Source organism: Marmota marmota, unplaced genomic scaffold, assembly GCF_001458135.2.
Source record: "Marmota marmota marmota unplaced genomic scaffold, marMar, whole genome shotgun sequence".
Lineage (NCBI taxonomy): Eukaryota > Metazoa > Chordata > Mammalia > Rodentia > Sciuridae > Marmota > Marmota marmota.
The window spans coordinates 14,026,079-14,047,653 of NW_026000068.1; the positions used below are offsets into that span (position 1 = coordinate 14,026,079).

General features: G+C 37.0%; 1 long non-coding RNA gene across 1 annotated transcript; it reads left to right on the forward strand.

Moving 5' to 3' along the window:
- The first annotated feature begins 35 nt into the window (after nucleotides 1–35).
- Nucleotides 36–8,344, forward strand: LOC125619984. Its single transcript, XR_007351564.1, has 3 exons — nucleotides 36–213; nucleotides 7,268–7,674; nucleotides 7,708–8,344. It is a non-coding gene; the product is annotated as an uncharacterized LOC125619984 (long non-coding RNA).
- Nucleotides 8,345–21,575: the final 13,231 nt, after the last annotated feature.

Genomic DNA, 21,575 nt, shown 5'->3' on the forward strand with positions numbered 1-21,575 from the left:
GAGGGGAGGGGAGGGGTGGGAAAAGGCGGCCCACGTTCACCAAGGGTCACGCCGGGCCCGGCCCGCGGTCCCCTGGATCTGGGCTGCCAAAGCCAAAGGAAGCGAGAGTTCGCTGAGGCCAGTTCGAGACCCGCTGCGGAGCGGCAGAGCGCCGCCGGGGCCACGCATTCCGAGGAGCTGGGATGAAGCCTTCCCCGGGAGGAGTTGGAGTTGGTGCGTGTCACTCTCATCTGGGCTGCGCGGCTCCTCCTAGAGGAAAATATTGGTAGTTGCGGGACACTTCCTTCCTCTCCACCCGCCCCTGTTCCCCCAAAGAAGGCAGGACCTAGAAGAGTTTAAGAGCATTCAACACATCCAAAGGAATATTTAGAGAAAAGTTCGCTTCCTACAGGGATGGGAAGAAAATCCAGTAAGAGAGTTGGAAAACGTGATGAGCCCACCAAAGATGCCCTGTTCACTTGCCCTCCATTTCTAAATTCACTCAGTATAAAGATAGTTTTCGGAAGGGCCTAATGTTAGAGGTTTTAAAAATGGAGAAATTAGGTAATTTATCAAGGACGGGTGGCATGTGAGTAGAGAGGTATATCTAACAGCCAGAACACAGGACTGCAGGGAGAGCAGGTACAGTCTCTCAGCCTGAGGCTTGTCCTCCTGTGTGACCTAGGGAAAGGATTTTAAGTGCCTCGCCCTGAACACAATTTATCTGTCGAATACTTGCCCTGTCTACCTCATCCCGTTGTTGGAAAAATAAAGCTAGACAAGAAATTGTCAAAGTGCTTCAGAAAGTCAAAGAATGTCATTGTGCTAAGAATGTCATTTTCATGAAGTGTCAAACACTCAGTCACCACATGCTTTTCTATGCAGAGAGTACAAAAGTCCAGCTCCAGGCTGTCTCAGATCTGAAGGAACAGCTAGTCACAGGATCTTTTTACTATTTACTTTTTACTAACAGCCAGTTATCTATAAACTTTAGTAAACTACAGTTTACTAACATCACTTATCTATAAACTTCTAACAGCTTTGGCTTCCTAAAAGACATTTTTTTTTTAAAGAAAACTTCCATACTTAAAGCCAAGTTTATACTCAGAAAAGTTTAAACAGCAGTTTAAAGGAACTAAGCTTCTTAGCATTAGAATAGAAGATCCATAGAGCATTGAAGCCCTACACTGGGTGCCAGGACTTGGCAAGAAACTCTTCCTTAGACAAAGGATGAGTACCAAAGAACCTGGAATTAATGAAGGAAGAAAAATTCTGGAAGAGATACATTTCACCACTGTTCTGCCCCCAAAAGGCTGTAGGTGGCTATTTAGTTTGAACTGGAATTGTTCTATCTCACCTACATTTAGGTGGCCTTTCTTAAGATTCTTTCCCCAGTCCCTGGTTTCTAGGGTTCCACGCTTTGCTGGAGCAATAGGGGTGTTTACTGGTGTCTGGAGGCTTTTAAAGGGGGAGTTTCCTATATAGGGGAACTTGAGAAAGAAAATGATGAGGGCACATTTGGACAAAACTCCTGCTGAGTAGTCCATACATGCCATGTTGGTTGAAAGGGCAGTGCTAGAAGGAATGATGACCAGGCGGTCCTCAAATGCTGACCCCACTCCAGTCTGTGCCATGACCTTCCCCGTTGGTCCTTCGGATTTTGCCACAAGCAACCTCTCACTTCATATCCTCTCTGTGCCTTTTCCTCCTTTGTCCTTCCCCTTCCAGAGCCCAGGAAGCTGAATCTAATCTAGCAGTTATCAAATAGACTCATGAAAGCTTTTCTAAGTTCTATTGTATATACCCTGAGATGACTTCAGGGGCATGCTTTTAAAAAAGCAATGACTACCTTTTTTTTTCTCTGTGTTCAAATGCTGTCACCATTCTGTGACACATGAAAACAGACTGTTGTGGCTGCTGTATTGCCTTTGGTAGAAAGCTTCGGAAGAGATACACTGTTTAATGTATATTATTAGGAAAGCAGATACAAACTTATAACTTCCATTCAGAACACTGTTTATTTTTAAACCCCACAAGTTTCCTCAGTTGCATATACGACCATATACAAACCATAGTAGTACTTACCTTCAACAGGGGGAAATGCATTAGGTATTGAGTAACCTGTTATAAGTTAAGGCATGCCTGAACGCATTTACTTTGTGATAAGTGAAACTGCGTTTGCCTTTCACTCAGTCAGGAACATCTTTGTCCACCTAGAGAAATCTTCCTTAACCTTAGCACAACCAGTCTCTCTGAACTCTTCCTGACTCTTTTGCAGAGGTGGAATTGATTTATTCTTTTCATATCTGTGGCCTCACAGGCCTTTATGTTTACATGTGTTAAATATTGCAGGTTTTGTTGATGAATCTGTTTTTCTCATTATCAGATTCCTAAGGGGAAAACAATACATTCTTAATGTTTGTACTTGTAATATCTAGATCAATGCTCAGCAAACGGTAGGCTGCCCAATAAATGTTTAATCAAATCAACTGAAAATATATATCTCCCACATTTCATATCTCAAACACAGATCTGTTCACAGAGTATCCCCACTTGGATGTCTTAGAGACTTCTCAAACCAAGTATGTCCTCATCTGAGCTCTGATTCTTTCTCCCCAGGTACATACCAATCACAGCTGGGGACCTCTCCAGCTCAGTAGATGATAACTACTTCCTACCAGTTATTCTGACCACAAAATTTTTAAGTCATCCTTACCTCTTCTCTCTCACTCTCCAAGTATCAATCTGAACAAGTTCAGAATCTGTCCACTTCTTGGATGGGTCAAGAACAAAACTGACCATCAGAATCTCACCTGAACCACTGCAATGCCCTCCTCACTCAACTGTTCTCTCTACTTCAACAACGCCCCACTCCCCTCTCCACCAACCAAAAATCTAGTCTAAACTGGGCTGCCAAAGGGATTCTATTAAAAATTAAGTAACATGTGACATTTCTCTAGCCAAACTCTCCAGTGGTTCCTCGAGTGAATTAGAGTAAAATTGAAAGTGGCACACGAGACCCTATCTTAGCTGTGTACTTCTGTGCTCCATCTTGTCCCCTCATTCAGTCACCCATTCCATTCCAGGCACACTGGCCTCCTTACTTTCTCTTAACTGGACAGGCACATTCCTTAGAGCCTTTGTATTAGCTCTTTCCCCTATTTTATGTTCTCTTTTCTGGATATCCATTTTCTTCCTCGTTTATTTCATTTAAGTCTTCGCTCAGATATTATCTTGTCATTGAGTCCTATCTTACCCATCTTATTTTACCTACTACAGTTAACCCTTCTCCACCCTCACACATCCCCTTTATAGTCTGAGTGAAAATATAGACCACGTTCTAGAGACAATGGAAACAATTATAACATAATTCAGGCTATGTATACTCAAGTGCATATGTTTAGGTCAGGTTATTTTCTCCCTAACCATATTACTCCACAGTATAAACTCCCTAACCTACAGTTATATGGGACTAGGACCTTGCTTTGGTCACTGTTTTACTATAAAATGACAAAGTTTTTTTTCTAATCAAAAGAAAGAAACCAAAATACTTGAAGTAATTGCTTCATTTTATAGTATTTGTAGTTAAATAACAGAAAACCGTCAGGAGACTTAGAGTCCTGTGTGGGTCATCTGTGACTTTGGGTAAGCCATTTATTAATCTCACAATGACTCAATTACTTGGCCTATTGAACGAGTGGGTTGCTAAGATCATTCCAGCTTTACTATTACTAGATTGATATCTATGGTGGTTAATTTTATGTGTCAGATTTGCTAGGCAACAGAACCCAGATATTTTGTCAATATTATTCTAGTTGTTTCTGTGATGGTATTTTAAAGAACAAATTAGCATTTAAGTTAGTAGACTTCAAATAAAAGAGATTACTCTAAATAATGTCAGTGGACCTCATCCAATCAGTTGAAGGCCTTAATAGAAAAATACCAATTCCTCCAAAGCAGAGGAAATTCTGTCAGCAGATGGACTTTGGACTCAAAGTGCAGCATCAACTCTTCCCTGGATCTCTAGCCTGCTGGTTCACTTTGCAATTTTGGAATTTACAACTTCTGCAATTGCATGAATCAATTTTTTAATTTTTTCTTGGCGTGTGTGTGTGTATGCACATACAAATATGCATATATACATATATATATACATCTCACATATATACACATTCATCATATACATTTTATATCATATCAGGATTAATATATTGCTTAAATTATTAAGATTCTAAAATTAAGATATACTTGGATTAAAGTATTTTTAATGTGTGTATATATGTGTGTGTGTGTATATGAAAATGAAAGTAATATATATATATTACTTTCATTCACCCAGCAAATGTTGAAGCCCTACATTGTGACTGACCTGGTTCTAGAACTTAGGATGCCACAGGAAACAAAACTTTCATGACATACCTGCAAAGACACTGCCCTTATGAGGTTTGCATTCCAATTGGGAGACACAATGAGCCATAAACACAATAAATAAGGAAATCATTAAAGTGCTCATTAAAGAAAGCTGTATAGGATCAGGGGCTCAGGAATGTCAGGTGACAGTTATATAAATACTGGGAATTCCCTTCTTCCCCAGGACTTTGCATGTCATGGAATTGAGCATGTGATGGTTTCAAATGCATCAGAAGAAATCCTTTATCAGGATGGTCTCTCCACCCTGGGCCCCAGCCCCATTCCACAGAAGCATTAGTTGAGAGAAAGGGAAGGGAAACAAGAGAAGAAAAGGAACTTAGTGGAGTATTGTTTCCCACTGCTATTGAAAGGTGATAGGGAAACACTATTTCATGATCAGGATTCTTAATCAAGACATAGGAAGGAGACTAAAGCTCCCAGAGCCAGACTAAAGCTTCAAGTAACCATTTATAAGAATTTTTTAAAAAAGGTATGTCAAGCTATAGATCATAAACTCAAAGGAATAAACAAAACTGATTGCCTTGACTCTCTTTAGTGGATTCAGAGATACCACAGAAAAGTTCTGGGCCTGGAAGATGTCAGACCGTGGACAGCCATGTGGTGAAAGGAAATAAGAATGGTCTCAAAAGGGACATACGAATGAAAATTTGAAAGTTTAAATTCTAAATTTAAAAATTTTAAATGATGTGCAGAAATTTTTGAGGGGGTCGGGGAGGTATCAGACTATTTCTTCTGTTCCTCCACCTAGTGCAAAAGCCTGTTTTTATAAAATATCCAGCTTCTGCCTGGGTAATTATACTGTTAAGTAGCCCAACCCCTTTACTGGGAAGCTTTTTCCATTCTGTGATTGTGCTATTTGTTACAAGTACTTTAGCTCAAATCTGCTGCCCTATTTTTTTATACCAGGTTCTAGCTCTAAAGCTCATAGGGAAAGAATTATAAATTTAAATTTATTTTTTCACAAGACACACAATTTATTATTTTTTCCCTCATGTCACACTGCCAGTTACCTCTTCTCCAGGCCCAGCCTGTGCAGGTCTTTCCACTGCTTCTCATGTGATTGCTTCTCAGACCCTACACCATGCTGGAGCCCCATCTTAGTGTGTGTTCCAGTTCATCAAACCCATTCATAAATTGTGGTTCCCAGAATCAAAATCAGTTCCACTGTGACCATAAAAGAGCTTCCAGTTATGGAAGTAGCAGGATCCCTGGAGTCTGGTAGATGTGGTAACAACCCCAGTGCCAAACAATCTGAGCCTGTCCCTCAGCCTACACTTTCGACTCCTTTACCTTTTCAATTTTGACCTTTTCCTTCTTTTTATCACATGTTATTTTATTCTTTGCTTCTATTCTCTTTATTTTTTAAAATGTTTTTATTAGTGCATTATAATTATAAATAGTAGTGGGATTTGTTTTGACATAATCATACATGCATGGAATATAATTTGCTCCATTTCAGTCCTCTATACTTCCTTTTTCCTTCCCCTCCTCCCTCTGCCTGTTCTCCTTCCCCCTGCTCTACTGGTCTTCCTTCTATTTATTTATTAATTGGTGTCTTATAGATATACAGAGAGGTGAAATTCACAATTCACTGTGGTATATTCATAATGTGCATAGTAGCATGATTTGGTCAAATCCACAGTTGCTCCCTTTTCCCATCCTTATTTCTTTTCTCTCTAATCCCTTCCTCAATCCCACTGATCTTCCTTCTGTTTTCATGGGATTCTCCCCTTCTTTTTTTTCTGATTTTGTTCTAGCTTCCACATAGAAGAGAAAACATGCAACACTTGACTTTCTGAGTCTGGCTTATTTCACTTAGACTGATGTTCTCCTGTTCCATCTATTTACCAGAAAACACCATAATTTCATTCTTTATGGCTGAGTAAAACCCTTTTGTGTATATATGCCACATTTTCTTTATCCATTAACTGTTCAATGGGCACCTAGGGTAGTTCCATAACTTTGAACATCCTTAGCAATAAGGGAAATGAAAATGAGAACTACATTGAGATTTTATCTCACTCCAGTTGGAAAGGCAATCATCAAGAATATAAGCAATAATAAATGCTTATATTTAAGGCAAGGATATGGAGGAAAGGTACACTCATATATTGCTGGAGGGACTGCAAATTAGTTGTATGCAGATTTCTCAAAACTCTAGGAATGGACCCACCATATGACCCAGCTATCCCACTCCTTGGTATTTATACAAACAAATGAAAGTCAGCATCCTATAGTGACACAAGCAACTCAAAGTTTATTCTCTTTATTTTAGAAAGTTATAGGAATATAAAAGCCAAAAGAACGTAATTGAGAAAGAAATTTGTTCAGAGATGAAAAAGTTTCTGATAGCACTTACTTTTCAAAGAAACTGGCACACAGACTATTTCACATTACTAAGTAAATTCTCAATGTAATTTTCTGATCAGACACGAGGGCATCATGGACATCCCAGAAGAACAACATTTTGAGTGAGCATGAAAGAAAACAGGCTGTCCATCCAGTGAGGGCATGAGCTACTGGAGAATTTGCGACTGCAAAAACCCATAGGTAGGGCAAGGGCTATATTGAGGAGAGGGAAGGCTAGCAGAGTAAAAAAACTTTTTCCAAGGCCCCTGGCCCTTTGTACTTTCTGAATCAAGTGTAAGGTATAGACATCTTCCTTAATGAAATTGTGATATCTTTAGTAAAAGAAGTGAGAAGCTAAATAAAATAGGTTTCCATTCTTGTAGATAAAAATAAACCAGAATGTTGAAATTATTTTTGCCTCATAAAATTTATCATTTTTTTCTAACAACACTATACAAAATTGCAATAACAATCACATAAGCGATATCCTTTTTTTTTTCCTTCACAGCAGTCCTGTGAAGAAGATGCAGTTATCTTCTCTTTTTAAGTGAGGAATCTGGCTAAGAGATTCAAACTGATTGGACTGTCATAAAAGAAGATGGATACTGGGACTAGAAGGGGATCCAGAAACTTCCTGTACCAGGTCCATTCTTTGGATTTCCCCACCAGCCTCTCCAGAAATCCATACTTACACTGTGTCCATCTTGTGTTTTGAAGCCACCAACCTTCTAATCTATACTTGTGGCAAGATCTTTAAAATTGTGCTCCAATTTCAGCAGTACTATTCCTTTGGATGAATGGGATGTGTAAACCTCTGTCTGGCTTGAGCTCCGTCTTTAGACCACTGTCTGAGTTTCTCAGGATTTGGAGTTTGCAGCCTAAATATCTTGGAGTGCCAGGGGTGGGGAATGGAAGGTTGACTAGAGTGCCAGGGGTGGGGAATGGAAGGTTGACTAGAGTTTGCACATGTGCAGGAAACCCTCACTCGGTATAGGGGAATCAGGGGTAGGAAGAGAAGTGACAATTATTGGAGGCTGAGAAAAACTAATTCCTGGATCTGCCTGTATCACCACTGTCTGGTGCAAAGCTTTGAGATATCTGAGAAATCTGAATTGAAACTTTTCCTTCAAGGCCATTATGAATATATATTTCTCAAGGTAAGAGGATAGAATACATTCTACCAAACAATTAGTTAGCTCAAAAATAACTTAAAGACTCAGATTTATGTATGTGAGTTCCATTTGTCCCTGGTTCTGAACCCCACAAATATGAGAGTTGTACCTCCATATAATGCATTGGACTCAAAATGAAATAGACTTTACTTTCTTTTCCCTATTTCTCCTCCTCCACCATTCTTGTCTCTTGAATGGGGGCATGACTGGAGGACAGCCAACTCAGAATGTCTCTGGCATGAGCCTGAGGGCATTATTTATTGTGTGATCTTGTGTGGAGACAGGTTGGAATGAGCATTGATATAAGAATACTTTGGATAGATGATCCATAGTTTCTTTTCAATTGAGGAGCCCTGTGTAAAATTTAACAAAGTTCTTTGCAAATGCTTATGGAAAATAATTTTCTTTCTTTTCTTTTCTTTTTTATTTTATTTTTGCAGTACTGGATACTGAACTCAGAGCCTCATATATGCCAGGCAAACACTCCACCCCTGAGCTACATTCCCAGACCTTGAATTTCATCTTTGAGGAAATCTGGTATTCACTATTGAAAATAAAACTAAAAGAAAATCAATAAACTATGAGATATACTTGAAACATCTATTCAGAAAACCTGATAGCAAAAATCGTGCTATTAATTGGTATTAGGATATATTCCAATTTTGATTATTACCAACAGTTCTGCTATGGACATTCTGATACATGTTTTTTATTATCCTTTCATATACATTTATATTGCTATGTGTGACCAAACACTGTTTGCTCAAAAGAAGTTGCATGAATTTGCACTTCTGCCAGCAGTGTATGACAGTTCTGTTTACATTCTCACCAACTCCTGGTATTTTTAATTTTTAAAAAATTTGTTTTAGTCATTCTGATGCCTGTTGAATAGTACCATGTTGTGGTTAAAGTGACATTTCTCTGATGTCTAGGAAACTGGACTGCCTTTTCATTTTTATTGGTCATTTGGATATCCTTCTGGTGCCTATTCAACACTTCTCCATTGAATACATATTTATGCATTGCACATACATACACACACTTATATGAATATTTATTATTTTAATTATCTGGAAAATTACATTAAACTATTAGCTATGATTTCTTCCAGAAAGTGAAAACTTTTGTAAAGTGGGAGGATGATAAAGTATATAAGAGTAAAAGGACTTTTACCTTTCTTTCACATTCTAGTTTTTATTTTATGTCAGAAATCATAAATCCTCAATATGTTTTTTAAAAAATCTCTCTATACATGATTATAAGTATTAATATGTCATAAAAATTCTATTTTAGGAAGTGCTTGAATAACAAATTTCTGTAATAGACTCTATATATAATTCACTTTACAATAATTTGATTCACAAACAACATTCTAGAAACATGTTCACTGTGTGTGAAATGAGGTACCACATTGAATTAATTAATTTTATTTAATAAAAAGCATAGATAAAACCAATTAATAGTAATCACTTTATTTCTATCAACCTAGTAATTTTGAAAACCAACATATTATGCTAGAATTTTTATTTTCATCTATTTTACTACTTACTTACTTTATTTATATACCTATTGATTATTTCTTTAATTCCCTTTATTCCAAAAGAGGCTTTTAGGTGGATTTTTGAGAAAAGTATAAGACAAAAAGATGCATAAGTAGAACAGATGAGGAAATGAGAATAAAAGGAAAATAGGGCCAAGTGCAGTGGCGCATGCCTGTAATCCCAGCAGCTCAGGAGGTTGAAATAGGAGGATCATGAGTTCAAAGCCAGCCTCAGCAAAAGCGAGGTGCTAAGCAACTCAGGAAGATCTGTCTCTAAATAAAATGTAAAATAGGGCTGAAGATGTGGCTCAGTGGTCAAGTGCCTCTGAACTCAAATTCAATTCCTGGTACCTCCCCCACCCCACCCCCCACCAAAAAAAAAAAGGAAAACAAGATATAAGACAAAGACAAAGAGCAGGGATAATCAGCTCTTGAATTTATATCATAATGCCCTGTTTATTTGCTAAAAGTGGGCTACAATTTGACGCTGAGCTTCTTGGTGACTATAACAAATAAGAAAACATGATCCTCTTTGCAGTATCCATTGTCCACATTGCCCATCAGGTGCAGTACAAGTTGTCTAGATTGCGTATTCTTCTGAAACCAATACATTCATGAAATTATTCTTGGAAGTCATCATATGGGAGCTTGAGTAGGTGGTCAGGAAGATGTAGCAGTGATAACTGTCCCTTCGGGGCCCTCTCTACTTCTAAACGTTCTCATGAAGATTCCCGAATGAGGAAATGCTACCAGAAATTAGAGACAATCTCACATTAACCTTTAACTGCTTTTTAACTCAAAACCACTGGTGATACTTAATCTTAAGTAAGATAACCACAGAACGTTTTTGTTCAAAAGCTATTTGTACAATTTTCAATTTAATAATATCTTATATTTGAGAATTTGGCATTTAAATATTTAATTAGATTCATAGTTAATGATGGTTTTAAGAGTTTTGTGGACCCCTGGGTTTGAACAAAATGCGTCTAGATGAACAGAAACCAAAATAAAGAAAATATGTTAGATTTTTTATAATTCCCAGATTTTCTGAGATTACTTAAAGTAAAAGATTGAGTACTGCATTATCTGGGGTTTTAGTGGAAATATATCAACTGTTACACTTGTGTTTATGACTCACAAAAGAGCGAATAAACAATTTGACCACACTTGCATGCCTTATCCATGACAAATATTGATTCAAAACTAAAAACTATCAAAACACAATTAAGGCCCTGTTATTTGCCCTGTAGATCATTCTGAAAATAAATTTACAGGAATAAACAGCATTTGTAAATTTAAATTGTTGAAAGTGGCCATAACAGAACTGGTGAACTAAGCAACTTGATTTTTTTCTGTGGCCTGTATCACGGTTATCGAAGGTTTCCCTGCTAAAGTTCTCCACTATCCCCTCATGCTGCTCTACCATAAATTTATCCTTTTAAGCATAAAATTCTAATCCTAGAATCGCTTCTTTTATTCAAGATTTGGCTCAAAGAATGAGCTTTTCAAAATTCAAACATGTATTTGTGATAAGCAACACATTCATTTATTGCAATCTACTTATATATTCACAAAGATGAATAAGTGGTTAGACATTTTAAAAACAGAGCACTTGTCTCATTTTTGTTTTTCCCCCAAATTTTCATAGAATGATGGTGAATGTATGATTAGTAACATTTAAAAAAAGGCATTTGTAAGTATATGTGAAAATTCTAATTCTTCACATGCTCTGACCCATCAATTCCACTCCTGGGATCTCCTGCAGTGAGATTTACCTGAGTACAAAAACATATGAACAAAGATATTTATTTCAGCTTGAATAGTAATATGAGAAGATGGATCACAATCATGGATCACAATCATGGATCACTTAAAATTTGATAAAATAGAGTATGCAACTATTAAAAGAATAAAGTAGACAAGTATTCACAGATATAGGTTGCAGTCAATGACATTATTAAATAAGAATAGTTGCAGAAAAATATTTGAATTACAAACCAACTTCCATAAAGATGAAAAGCAAAAGAACTACTTCCCCCTAGGAATGAAATGGGGGTAGAAGGAGATGGAAAAGGTAAATGTTCACTCTATTTTACAGTACAGTTTCTTGTATGGTTTGATTTTTATTTCCAAGGAATACATAAAGCTTTATAAATTTATTCTTTTTATCATTTTGTTGGATTTTTTCAGTGACAAAGACAACTTTAATTTTTTAAAAGCAAAATGTTTATAAAGATGAAACTAATGCATCAGTTTAAGAAGCAGGTAGTTGAGTGTGTGATTAAAAGAGCCAAATGAAAGTCAACTGGCTGCCTGCTTTATATACTGTTTTCTTGGACTACAGAGCGAAGCTGTGTAGTCCAAGAGCTAGGGTAGACAAAACCCTGAAGCAATCTGAGGCTGAAAGATAACTTACATTAATATGACACAGCAATAGATTAAAGAGGCTTTCTTTCAACAAGAATTGTTTACATAAAAATTTGTCATTGTCATTCATCCAAATTTCTTGAGATGTCCTAATATGATGAAAGCAAAAGTGAGTTTGAGAGAGTGGTAGTTGTGTTAAAATCTCCACAAGGCTTCTTTCAGGTTCATATAGACCGAACTGATTGAGCCACCTTGGGGAAAGGGAGAGTTCAAAGTGGAGTAAAGCTGGCAGCTCTTCCAACTCCCACTGTAGATTGATTTTTTTTTTCATTTCTCATGAATACTGGCACTCGGGCTGGGTTCCTGGAAGGTATTATCTCAGCATAAGTCAGGGAGGAATTATGTAGCCAGGTGCATTCTTCCCTGTGGAGGAGTTGTCAGAATCCTTGGCACATTCTAGGTGAAGGATGGATTACACCATCCTAGTAAAAAGTTGAGCTCAGGAGGCAACCTACACTTTGTTGCTTCACCTGGGCACTGGATTCATAGAGGAACAACTCTATGAATGGAAATGGGGATACAAAATCTGAGCATGAAATGCTTCATTATCTTATAGATTCTGCCCAAATGAAAAGCTTTAGTTGGAAGCTCAAAGTGATTCTTTTAAAAATGTAAGTTCTAGATATGCCAGTCAGGAAGCTGGTTGGTTGGAGAGTCTGGGGTCAGTGCAAGTGTATTTCACATGTACTAGTAATGAAATGATGGTTAGAGCTCTGGGTGATTGAGTGAGAGATTTAGCAGTGTTATACAGAAGTGGAGTAGACCATCATATAGATTGTTTCTTCTCAGACTCAAACCTAGAAATTAGAACCCTCCTCACTGTCTCTTCACCCTACCTTCTTTGTATAGAACAGAAGCAGCTCAGAAATGTCAGAACTTTGCAAGATCTTATATGTCATCATTCCCCAAAAAATGATGATTGTCAAGGAAGGAAGAAAAATCATTGAGTTCTATGAAATAAAGAATAATCATTGAGTTATTTATTTCAAACACAGAGACAGCATTCATGAAACAAGAACTTGGTGCAATTGAGACTGAGAATTTTCATAGTATTATTAGTAATGTGCTCATTATTGATGGAAAATCCATTTCAGCCTAGAATTATATAAAACTCCCATGAAAGGAATGAAGAAAACTAGGTCACAAGTAGCTAAAGGATATCTGGACTGCATCATAACAGAAGCTATATTAAAACCATACCAGGCTGGAGGTTTTACCAATTAATTTTATAGGAACTGGGAATTCTTATCTAAGCCCCAGATATTGCCTACAATTTATTGTATGTAAGACCATATACAGGAGACTGCATATGACTGTTGTTTCAATCATTAAGTAACTTTCTTGTCTTTTGAAAGAGTCAGGGAATCCTTGTGGCTATTATCCTAGGAAGGCAACTCTGGCAGTCATGAAGTATACTGCTCCCATCTCCCTTCAAGAGAACTTTTGCAAGCACCAGTTTTTGCTGACAGTCTCCAGTATCCAAACCTTTGGATCTGCCATCATGTTCTTGCCACGGCCATCCTTTCTTAGGCGTCTCACAGCTAGTTATTGGCTAAAACTAGCTGGGCCATTTTTGCCTGACACCAGACTCTTCTCTAAGGCTCTCTACTGACCTCATTGAGATACTCACAGAGCTGTATCATAGGCTCAGGATCCTCCTACACAATCATGCTTCCTTCGCTCCTTCCACAGGTGCTGAACAGGCATCTAGTGTGAAGATTCTCCTTGCCTATCCCTGCTCTATCTACACTGTGTCCTTCACAGGTGTTTGCTCCAATAAATCCTTCAAATATCCAATTCCATCTTGGTATCTGCTTCCCAGAAGACTCAAAATAATATAGCTTTTGAATTAACTTGCGATAGAGGTAAAGCTCCTTTTAACTTTTAAGCCCTCTTTTGAAGAACTTTTGAGTACAGCTCAAAAACTGTTCCAACAAGGGTCATTGCAATCTGGATATGTTTTAGATTATATATTTAGAAGGAAGTTTGGAATAAGGAGCTGCTTATCTGAACAACAGAACTATTTGCTGTTTAGAATACAATGATAAAATCTTTAGCGTCTTGGCTTTATCCTTGAGTCAAGTACAATTGGCCAATTAGTCAAAAAGAGTTGCTTCAGTGTTAGTTGGTTGTAACTCATAATTGGCATCTCCCATATAATTTGAAAAAATATATTTGGTGTTCAGATCTAGAGTTCTTATATGCTTAATGTGATTCTGCAATCTGTATTTGGGGTAAAAATGGGAGTTCATAACCCACTTGAATCTAATGTATGAAATATGATATGTCAAGAGCTTTGTAATGTTTTGAACAACCAATAAAAAAAAGAAATACAAAAAAAAAAAGAATGGGATCTACTAGAATCTAAAGAATAAAAATAAAATACAGGATTTTCCTTACATTTTGTCTTTGTTGAAATAACCTGTTTATTGAGAATTTTATAATTTGCTTTTTTTAAATTTTTATTTTTAGTTGTAGTTGTACACAATACCTTCATTTTATTTATTTATTTTTATATGGTGCTGATGATTGAACCCAGGGCCACACACATGAAAGGCAAGCTCTCTGCTGCTGAGCCACAATCCCAGCCCCACAATTTACTTTTCATATGACCAGATTCAGGTTCTATAAATAAAAAAAGGCTAAACCAAGAGGGTCAATTTAATTAATTTTTCAATGACGTAGGTGAGTATTTATATCATGTTCATTTGCCTGGCAGATGGGAGGAATCAACCATCCTTTCACTTAACATAGACCTTGATAATGGTTTGGATTTTGCATAGGCACTTTGGGTTCACCCATGTCCTTCAGTAGTAAACCCTGTGCAACTCATGAGAGTCGTGAATGTAATTCAAGCAATCTAAAGCATTTCTTTTAAAGATTCATTTGGTTTTATTTTTTAAGCTATGTTTAGTAGACTCTTCATTCTCTTTATTTGGTACTACTCAGGGCATTCTACAACTTAGCCACATGCCCAGTCCTTTTTTAAAATTTAGGGACAGGGTCTCACTAAATTGCTGAGGCTGGCTTCAACCTTGAAATTCTCTTGCTTCAGCCTCCTGGGTTGCTAGTATTACAGACAGGCACCACTGTGCCTGGCTAATACTATTTGCATTTTATGTTTTGATATCATTGGGATTTTTTTAGCATAATATGTCTATGCATTTGTTGTATTATTTTTAAATGTATTTCTGTGACTTATTACATTGATTACTGCACACAATTCTCTTTACAACCCTGTGTTCTATACTATTTATTATTCTCAATTGAAGATACAGAAACTGGGTTTTTTAAAGATTGAGTGACTTGGTTTAGGTTAAATAACTATCAGTTTAGCAGGGATTTAAATTGGGCTGATCTCCCCCCCCCCAGGTCTGTGTTTTTACACACACACACACACACACACAGTATCTTTCCAAAAATGTAAAACACAACAGAAGAAAGACCACGCTACACATTACTGTAACACCAGGTAAGTCCCCTATCTTCTCTAGGAGGAGAATTTCTTCATTCATCAAATAAGTAGGTTAGGTTGGCCTATAGCCTTTAGAGCCTTTCTAGGATTTCTTCCTGACCTAACATTCCTATACTCTACAGCGCATCTGGATAAGATACTATCAAGTCTTAATTTTAAAAAATTACTTGCCATGTAAGAAGCAGGCCTCTATACATGTTGATTGCCTATGTCAAGTCCTCAGAAATTTTAAATTTCTATTCATCCTCCTAACTTAACATAAAGCATATATGGTAAAAAGAACAAAGAAAAATATTTTTTACAGGCTTGATGAATGGGTGTCATGCACTTCTTTTTGGAAGTGTGTTTAACATCAGGAATAAATAAAATGTCATCTAAAATTAATTAATCACTGAAAAAATATATATATAGACACATGTGTGTGTATATGTGTGTGTATGTGTGTGTGTATACATAAATTCATCAGTTTTTAAAAATCTGTATATCCTACAAAGTTTTGGTTGATGTTCCTTGTTACAAATTTTAATTTAAAAAATAGTGTTTGAGATGATATATCACTGATATGTACATTTTTCACTTGCACTCATCTTAAACTTTCTTTTTTTAAAATTTTTTTATTTGTTTTAATTAGTTACACATGACAGTACAATGACCTTGACATATCATACATTTGAATCAGATGGGGTATAATTTCTCATTTTTTTGAGTGTACAGGTTGCATCTTAAACTTTCTAACTGGATAATGCTGACAAGTTATATCTGAAATAAAGTTTAGTTGGGTATTCAGTGGCTACTTCAAACCTGTTAAAAAGTCAATGAATGGTCCAGATGGATTCTATTTCTCCTCTGTGCAGTATGTTATAATTTATTTTTTCTCTTTTAAGCATTGTCATCTCAAAGCTTCTTACTCTTAAAAATTTCAAGTTTCATATAAAATGTAGCCAGCTTCATATTTATATTAGCAAATTGATGCCATATGTGCAGAGTATTATTGTATAGGCCAGGTGGCACTAGGACACAACTATGTCATTCCTTCCTCAGATTTCTCTTCAGTTTTATTCATGTATCTCCATAATTGAAGACTGTAGGAAACATGATATGGGTTTTGCCTATAATAGATTATTGTTGAATAACCTGCTAAGCTCTACTTGTTACTATTAGACTAATAATAGGGGTACCAGAAAGTGAAGTCGATATTTAACTAACTGAAGCACTGGTAGTCCTAAAAGATACGGAGCCTACTGTCTAACATTTGGTTTATACAATTACTCTTCTTCTACAAAAAAAAAAAAATTACTTTTTTTCTAACACCTTTTCTTTCCATGTGTTATTCCTTTTTTAATATCTATTTCAAGTTAAAGCCAAATTTTTGCCCAGTAGACTTGCCATTGCATTTTTTAATTTATTCTAATTTGTTGTATATGACAGCAGAATGCATTTCAATTCATAGTACACATACAGAGCACAATTTTTCATGTCTCTGGTTGTACACACAGTCGAGTCACACCATTTGTGTCTTCATACAAGTACTTAGGGTAATGATGTCCATCTCCACTGTCTTTCCTACCTCATGCCCCCTTCCTTTTTCTCCCTTCCCTTTGCCCTATCTAAAGTCCATCTGTTCCTCCCATGCTCCCCTCCCCCACCCCCATCATGAATCAGCACCTTTATATGAGAGAAAACATTTGGCATTTGAGTTTTTGGGATTGGCTTACTTCACTTAGCATCATATTCTTCAACTCCATACATTTACCTGCAAATGATTTTATTCTCTTTTAATGCTGAGTAATATTCCATTGTGTGTGTGTGTGTGTGTGTGTGTGTGTGATATTTTCTTTATCCATTCATCTACTGAAGGACATCTAGGTTGGTTCCACAGTTTAGCTATTGTGGATTGTGCTGCTATAAACATTGATGTGGCTGTGTCCCTATAGTATGCTGTTTTTAATTCCTTTGGGTATAGACCAAGGAGAGGGATAGCTAGGTCAAATGGTGTTTCTATTCCAAGTTTTCCAAGGAATCTCCATACTGCTTTCCATATTGGCTGCACCAATTTGCAGTCCCACCAGCAATGTATGAGTGTCCTTTTTCCCCACATCCTTACCAACACTGATTGTTGTTTGTCTTCATAATAGCTGCCATTCTGACTGGAGTGAGATGGTATCTTAGAGTAGTTTTGATTTGCATTTCTCCAATTGCTAGAGATGATGAACATTTTCTCATATATTTGTTGATTGATTCTATATCATCTTCTGAAAAGTGTCTGTTCAGTTCCTTGGCCCATTTACTGATTGGGTTATTTGTTTTGTTTCTTTTCTTTCTTTCTTTTTTTTTTGGTGTTAAGATTTTTTAGTTCTTTATATATCCTAGAGATTAGTGCTCTATCCAATATGTGTGTGTGGTAAAAATTTTCTCCCATTCTGTAGACTCTCTATTCATCTCATTGATTGTTTCTTTTGCTGAGAAGAGCTTTTTAGTTTGAATCCATCCCATTTATTGATTCTTGATTTTAATTCTTGCACTATAGGAGTCTTATTAAGGAAGTCGGGGCCTAATCCGACATGATGGAGATTTGGGCCTACATTTTCTTCTAATAGGCACAGTATCTCTGCTTTAATTCCTAGGCACTTGGTCCACTTTGAATTGAGTTTTGTGCATGGTGAGAGACAGGGGTTTAATTTCATTTTGTTGTATATGGATTTCCAGTTTTCCCAGCACCATTTGTTGAAGAGGCTATTCTTTCTCCAATATATGTTTTTCTACCATTGCATTTTTACTATTTCTTTTAAAATTTAATCTAGCATCTTATTGCAAAAATATAGAATGTCCAAAATGAAGTGAATCTGTAAAGTTAGGTCTGTCTTTCCTGTTTTTATTTTCACAATGGCAGCTGGGTTAGAGGGGCTTTCATGTTCTTCAGAAATGGGGGAAATTACACCTTTTTGTAGATGCATTAAGACAGACATAAACACATAATTTCTGTTTGTTTTACCCATGAAGGAATAAAACCCAGATTTCAACTTGGCAAATGTGCCTGTGTAGCAACATTGAACTATCTCTGTTAATGTTGGTGATCTCCTTCTGATACACTGTCACCAACATAAAGCAGAGGCTTAGACTTTTTTTCCTGTTTGAAATAAAGAATTAATAAAAGGAAATGGGAGACCAGAAATAAGCTAAAGAGGAGTTTATCTCCTCTCTTGCCAGAAATATGCATACCCACCCTTTCCCTGGACTTGCCACATAGCTGATATGACTCTTGTTAAATAGTAACTAATAGAAAATGTCAAGAGTCTAAAAAGAAATGGGTTTATCGTTCTCAATAGCCAATGTGACATTCTGTAATGAAAAGCAAACAAAGCAAACATGTTAAGTCATAGAAGATAACTGTCAGGATTTGGGCTTTGTGACAGCAATGAGTTCAGACATGCCCATAGTTTTTTTCCCCCTAATGAATAATGCCTAAGTTTTTAGCTGTTTAATTTTCTGACTAATGCTACTCTACTCCAAGTATGAGCCTGTAGAGAACGAATTATCAATTACAGCAAAAGCATACAATTTCTGATGATTATTTCATAACGTTCATCTTCCATCAAAGATGGAACACCTCCTCATCATTTTCACCTTCAGCCTAGTTCACTAGAAAAATTGGAGGAGTCAGAGGAGACCTTTCATAGACTCACTGTCCACCTCCACCAGCACATCTATCCCACCTTCTACCATCTGTCCACAAGCAATCTGTCCTCATTCCTGTGATGATAGGGCAATGTTCCTGCTCCTGCTAAAGCCAGACTTCCTTCTTGTACACAAGATTGTCTCACTGATGACACTGCTGTCTTCCTATAGGTATACAAATACATTGTCATTTTTTCTTTTTTTTTTTTTGTATTAAGAAAAATAAAATCTTGATCTCAGATTCCCCTAACAGCTGCATCACCTTTTTTTTTTTTTTTCGCTTCCTTTGGCAGTAAAACTCCACAAGCTTTTTCTTATACTCATTATTTCCAGTTCCTCTTTTCCAACTGCATTTAATTTCATTCCACTCATACATTTCATCTTTCATCAAAGGAAGATTAAAACTGTGACCAATGACCTTCCCATTACTAAACCCAATGGTCTATTCTCTGTCCTCATCTTTCCTTGCCAGCATTTGAAAGAATTGATCACCCTCCATTCTGTGATATTACTTCTTGGTTAGGCAAAGAGAGGCAATCCGCTGGCTCTGGAGGCTCATTTCTTCTCTTGTGGGAGTTGAGCAAGGCTGATATAGCTTAACGGAAGAATTTTTGATACTGAATGCTGAGTTCCAGAGCCATCTTTCCAACAGAATCACTCCCTCAGGGAGGAAGCAGCCATTACTATGTAGTAATCTAGATATTCCCACCCATTTCTATACCTACTAAAGCATTATAGGGATGGTGTCCTGTATGTAGAGATGAGAGCTCAGAAGATCTAGTAAGCTGTGCTACTCTTGCTTCTTGACATTTCCCCCCAAACCTATTCTGTATGTAGCAACGGCTTTCAAGTAGTGTGTGTGCTGCCCACTACCTTCCGGAACTCTCCACTCCAGTGATTTTTTTTTTCTCCTTTGCAGCTGCCACTGTCTTCATGATTGCATTCTTCAATGAAATTATTCTAGAGATTATTCCATCTCTAAGCTTCCGTCTCTAGGCCAGACTTCTCTGCTGATCATCAGAGGGCAGGAGTAAGGCTACTGAAATACTGGGAATGTTCTAAACCCAGGTCAGACGATGGCTAAATGGGCATGTGAGAATTCATTGTAGTGCACGATGATGATCTGCTCAGCTTTCTGCATGTATGTTATCTTTCAATAAAAACATATCCAAAAAAAGTCATTTTAGAGATTGTGTCTTATCTTCAAACTGGAAATAAAAATATTTACATTACAGGAATTCTGTGAGAATTAAAAGAGGCAATATATGAAAATGGCTGTAAGTTTGTAAAACAGCAAATAGGTTTGATTTCACTCCTTTGTCTTCCTCACCTTTAAGATATTATTTATTCCTTTTTCTATAAGTAAAGCTTTCTCCTGTATTTAATGAACTACTGGGGCTTATGGAGGCTATTTTTATCACAGGTTGAAACATTGACTAGCCATGTAAACACTAGTCACGGATTTCAAGTATCTTGAGGTCAAAGGAACATTGATTCTGTGAAGGAAGTGGTCAAGAGATAGACCATGAAATACGTATCCGATTAAAAGAAAAAAAGTGAATGTTTTGTGTGTGATTTAAGAGGGATGAAATGAATTAATCTTTCCTGGTCAGGAACCACTGAATGAAAAACTGAAATCCCGAGTAACATGAGAGCAGAACACCATACCACACTCACTCATGTGTGTGCATTGCACATTCAGAAAGACCCTTAGATGTTTGTATGTGCAAAGACAGATAAGCATGGACTTATTGCCTCTACCGACAGGTCACAGGCCATGGCAGGAAGGAGTAAAATATGGACAGTATTCCCTGACACCACACATCAACCATATCACCTCTGTATTGCCTAATCCAAATAGTTCCACTTGCAAGAAAAATAACACTCTTGCTTAAGCCATTGATATTGTGAAATATTTGCTGTCATTCATATCTGATATGTCAGTGTGTTTGCACACATTGAATCTAAGTTCAACTGCCCAAATTTATTTTGAACTAATATTTTTTTTGCCATATGTAGTTATCTTGGTGGAAAATTATCAATGAAAATGAAAGACTGTTATCAAATACAGTCGATGTTGAGAAACCAAAAGTAAAATAATAGACAGAAACCAATACTTCTAGAAAAAGATAGGGGACTTGTATATTCAAAAGGGTAAAGGGAAATGATTTAGGTGAAACTGGGATATAGATGAATATTGTCCTTGGCATCTTGTCGATTGCCTTCTTCTATGCAACTCTCCTTTCGTAATTCCTGTTATCACTTCTACCCCTCAGTATTGTTCTTCCCAACCCCATCTTCCCATGTTTCCTTCTTGTTATTTGTTGACCTCCATGAATTTACTCTTAAGAATTAATAATTGTTAACAGGAATAATAAAGAGGAACTTGCCGCAGTCTGGCTGGGCATAAATCACGAGCCACTGAAGCAGGAACAAACTTTATTTCTGAACTCCACCAGCACACTCCACACACTGCTCCCCGTGAACTATCCCGAACCCCACGCGGCTCGTCCAGGAACCAGCCACC